This window comes from Anthonomus grandis, chromosome 3, assembly GCF_022605725.1.
Source record: "Anthonomus grandis grandis chromosome 3, icAntGran1.3, whole genome shotgun sequence".
NCBI lineage: Eukaryota > Metazoa > Arthropoda > Insecta > Coleoptera > Curculionidae > Anthonomus > Anthonomus grandis.
In genome coordinates this window covers 35,371,007-35,376,300 of record NC_065548.1, presented here as the reverse complement: position 1 = coordinate 35,376,300, position 5,294 = coordinate 35,371,007, and positions in this window count along the sequence as shown.

Below are 5,294 nucleotides of genomic sequence, written 5' to 3'. Positions count from 1 at the left end.
TGCTTAGTGTCACTTTATGTAGCATATCGAGTAAATGTTAGTTTAAATGTATGTGTAAATAGTTTTTAGTTGTATTATGTTAAATTGAAAATGTAACTTTACTTTTTCATTAACAGCGTAATTTTGCTAAAAACACTAAACTTATGAGAAATTTTTTTAATTCCACATTTTTTTTACCTTTACCTTTAGGTTATATTTTCAAGTGTATTTTAAAAAGTATTATTGTTTCAGATAACTGAAAATTATTTTTATACTCTGCATGATTAATTCGGCAATTTTGGCATGCAATGCGAGACAAAAATACTATGCCACTGGATAAAAAAATTATTTCTCTACTGCATCGCACGTTTATCAAATTGCATGAGCCATATAAGTATTCTGTTTACTGGATTAATACTAATTTAACCAAACTACGTAAAAATGTTGATAACGAGTTTCTCAATGATGGAACTATTGTTTCTATGTCCTTTTAAAAAAATTAGAATCCAGGCAAGTTCTCTAGCTAAAATCAGAGATCCCTGCAAAACAAACCAAATATCCAGAAATTCCAAAGGTAAGGTACCATTCCGCATTTTTACTGTCGAAGTAAATTTTTTCGCTTTGAATTTCATTTAAAATTTTTATCTTTTAACAAAATAAAACCTCTTCACGACAACTTCATTACAGCATACACAAAATCTACAACGTTACAGATATAATATGTAATACATAAAGGTACTGTTGCGCTTAACTAGGGCATCATCATACCAGCACATATAAATTGTTTTGACGCGGGGAATGGAAAATTGGAACTAGAAATTAAAGTGTAGGCGAAATAGCAAAATAATAAATATAAGAACAAAATAGGCTGGGTCAAAAATTCAAAATTCAAAAAATTGCCTTATTGTCATAAACATAAAAGTTATTAACAAAAGCTAAATAAAGTTAAAAACAAAGATCCCTACTAAAGCTATCTAAAGTATATAGTTTAAAAATAATAATTTAAATAAAATAAAATGTGGGCGGTAACATGGTCACACTCACTAAATTGTAAAAGGTGGCATTTTACTAAATGTTACGCTCCAAGAATTCATTTAAGGTATAGAAGGCTTCACCTAGCAATAGCTTTTTAAACTGCCCTCTAAATCTAAGGCCGCATTCAATAGTTCGCAAATTTAGAGGTAGGTGGTTAAAAATTTTCTTACCCCTCTACATACTAGAGACGCTCTTTTCAGTTTTTGGAATAGGACGGGGCAGAAAGGAGGTATTGGAGTATAACGAAGGTTGTACTCGGATAGATGATTAAGCCCATGTTTATATTATGACTATGAAAACTGTTTCGAGTATAAATAACGAAGGCAGAGTTGAAGTTGAATATTTTGGAAATATTAATGCAAGGAGTACGAAAAGAGACTCGACATAAAAAACGAAAAGAAGGAGAAGAAGGCAGAAGTAAAACGAACATAGAATTAAATAAATGCTGAACACATGCTTCGCAAAAACACAATATCATACCTAGGATGGGATTTGATGAGAGCATCATAAGCATTCTTAGTCACTGCCAAGTCAAGAGAATTGGCAATTACTCTAAGGGCATAAAAATTGGGAGATATTTTTTTTCAAAAGAGACATAATCTTTAAACTTGAAATTAATATCGATGGTCAAACCCAGAAATTTGGACAAACTAAAAGGATCAATTCACATTTCCATTGAAAACTGATGCCAGATAAATACTAGCTTGTTGTTGTCGTTGACTAAAATTGTGAATTTTTCAAAAATAGAGATGAGAGGAAGATAATTGATTTAAATTAGAAATAGAATGGGGTCAAGTACAGAGCCCTGCGACACGCTAAGGTCATGGATAGACTCTCAGACTTTTTGTTACCAAAAACTACGCTTTATGTTCTAACTGAGAGGTAAGAGTGAAAGCAATCAAGTGCAACTCTTCTAAAACTATAAGCCTTAAGCTTTCGCAGCAGTATTTTGTAACTCGCACAGTCAAAGGCTTTGTATAAGTCACAAAAAACTGCCGCCGCACACTCTCCAGATCTAAGTAGAAGGAGAAGGACATTAAATACAGGCAATTATACTAACAAATATCCAAAGATGTGGATACAGAAACAGAAAACAAGCTAGAAAAACCATTAAACTGACGCCGACCTTCATTTTACATATTTGCTTCCCGATCAAAGCCAAGTTGCCAAATCGTAAACTACATAGAGCCATTAACTGTGCTAAGTTGAAAGAGATACTATGTTTTATTTTGTTTTCATGTATATTTGAATTTAATTTACTTACAAAAATATTACTTATATTCTATCCAGATTTTTTCTTAGTAATTACTTAGAGCAAACCCATAATATGTTTGGCATATTAAGGACTGGCACCATATATCGAGCGATATAATTTTCCATGCAGGTTTTACACCCATGTTCGTAAAATCTGCATCAGGAGTTTTCTTAAAATGGTTTATGCTGTTTAATGTATTTTGAAAATTAATGTATAGATTCCCATACGGCTATTTGTTACCATTCTTTTAGGTGTTGTGCTCGCCTTATCCAACTATTTCCAATCAGTCTCATGACATGGTCTATTCATCTGATCTGGGGTCGTCCTCTGTTTCTTTTACTATGATCTCCACTCCTTATATATGTCCTGCCCAAATCTATCGCAATTTATATAGGCGTAAATACAGTAGTATAACACTTACATATCATATTGGAAATGTAGTTTATAGGCCGTATGATGTAACCTCTGGTTACACCATATATATACTTAGCTTTGCTGAGGCCCTCTGGCTAGCTTTTACGGTTAAGTGTTAGTAGGGTGTGGGTTTAAAAAGGTGATTCCATGGGTGCCACACACGATTCAAAAGGTGAACCTACTAACCTACCACGTACCCTCATGTGTAGAAACAGTAGGAATAAAATATTTTTTTCTCAATAAAAAGATAACACAGTTTATTTGTACCTAGTAGTTTTTTTCCCTGTGGTTCTGGAACCTACTTGGTATTACTCGATTTACCCCTCTTGTACTCCCTCTAGGTATACGTCCGCTACAATGTGCAAGGTGATTCAGTGCATTTTAATAGTTCAAATCACTTAGTTGATCTCCAATGAATATCATACAGCAGATACGAAAATGAAGATATCATGACAAAAAGCAGATACCAAGTAGCATATAACAAATAGCAGCAGATGAGCTGATACAAAATGCACATTACCTTATGCTTTAGGACAATAAAATGTCTGGCATTACACAATTTAGATTTAAAGACAAGTAAATCAAATTAAGAAAAAACGAAATGAATTAGTTTAATGTAATATCTGTGGTACTCACCTGGCCTATGGTTGATCCCTTCTTAATTTAAAAAATAACCTCAAAAATATGGGCCAACACAAAATATGGCTTGAGCCAACTTGATCGGTCGCCTGTTCGGATCAGAAAGAAAGCCAAACATGGTCTCTTCAACAAAGGAACCCACTCGTAGATTCACCGGAACTCGGATCAACTAGGAAAAAATGACGGTTTAAATAAGTAAAGGATTTTAATATAAAAAAAATTAAGGATTGCCCGGAAGTCTCTCACCTAAGCGTGGCGTTTTCAGACAATCAAATGACTGTATTTTGCAGAGATGAAATTGTAATTATTAAAATTAAGGAGAAATATTGATATTGAAAAATCATGAAGTAATTAAATAAGTCCGGCGAATCTATTGTTGCGAAAACAAAGCTTATTAAAAATACAGTAAATTCATCAGATCTGACTATCTGCCCGCAATCCGTCAACTCATAGATAAAGACGTAAAGGATAATAAAATATCTACAAAATTACATTATCGTAAGGTTACACAATTCAGGTGATACATAAATTAAAAAATCAAATTTATCTAAAGAACAAAATACATAGTTATCTTAACAATTGCAATATTACAATATAGTAAAGTCTAAAGATCTTATCTCAAACCATTATTAAATAGCCAGTAGCCAATTTATGCACAATCTGATGAGCAAGAGAAGGGTACTATCGATTTTGAAGTTTCTCCATTTTATGCGTAAAAAGGATTATTGAGATTGTTAAATGTTAAATTATTCTAACGTAACATTGACATGTTACATGCATTTAAAATGGCTCGATTTATAATGAGGCGATGCTGTGAGTTCAAGAATACTGAGGCCTTAAAATCTATGTTTTATGCTTTGGTAGGGAGCCCTGTGGAGTATTTATGTATAGTTTGGTCACCTATCTACAAGAGTCACATTAAACGTCTGGAGATCGCAGTGCAGTTAAAGTTTGTCAATTTTCTCCTTTTTAAGCTGCACATTAATAAGGTTGAACTGACTATGAGCGACTTAATGTTCTGAGCAAGGATACATTAGAGATGCGTCGAATAAAACGTCGGATTCAAAATATTTAACAATCAAATTGATTCTCCTGATTTGCTTGAAAGAATTGCCTTGAAAGACATTGGTAAAAACGAACTTGCTAACCGAATATGAAATTAGCCACCGTTCATTAAATACCTCCAAATTACAAATTAATAGGATAGATAATAATTTGTATGAACAGGTTTAGCTTAAATTATGTAAGGGATCTTGGCCACTACTATTAAGGTTCTTTTTACCTGTTATATGTACTGATTAAAATAAATAAATAGTACCGATCTATTGACTAAAGATCACAGGTGTCAAAATTAAAATTTCTCCAAGTTACAGATGTTGATTTAAAAGCAACCTTTTCTATCTTTAAGTGATACTTATGATGATAAAGCAAATAATGATCTGACAAACTATTTAATGACAAAAGTCCCGAGTCGCTAACTAAAGTCTCATCTGTTAGAAAATAGTATCCAAAAGTGAGACCGAATTTCAAGAATTCTAGTTTATAATTTGAACAAAATTAAAATTATCAAATACATTGACGCAAGATTAGAGCCATCCAACAAATAAACTTTAGAATCCATACATATGACATAATATGAGTGAGAAAAAACAATGGAAGATATATTCTCAAAATCATTAATTAAAGAATTAAAATTGGTTTTTTCTGTTTGGTGGCTAATAAAATATACGAAAGCAATAAGATCTATTTTTGATTTTTAATTCATGAACAATACATTTTGAAAAGTGTGTCACATTAAATTAAAATGAAAGTATTTATACCCATTAAGTGCTTAAATAAATAAATATACAAATAAGTACAATTTATCCCTTTTAACAAAGAAAAGCTAATCTAATATTATGCAACCCGCACGCTTCGTTCGCATGTTATAATATCATCAGTGTGAAGTAAATGTACTCTCTACCAAGGGAAA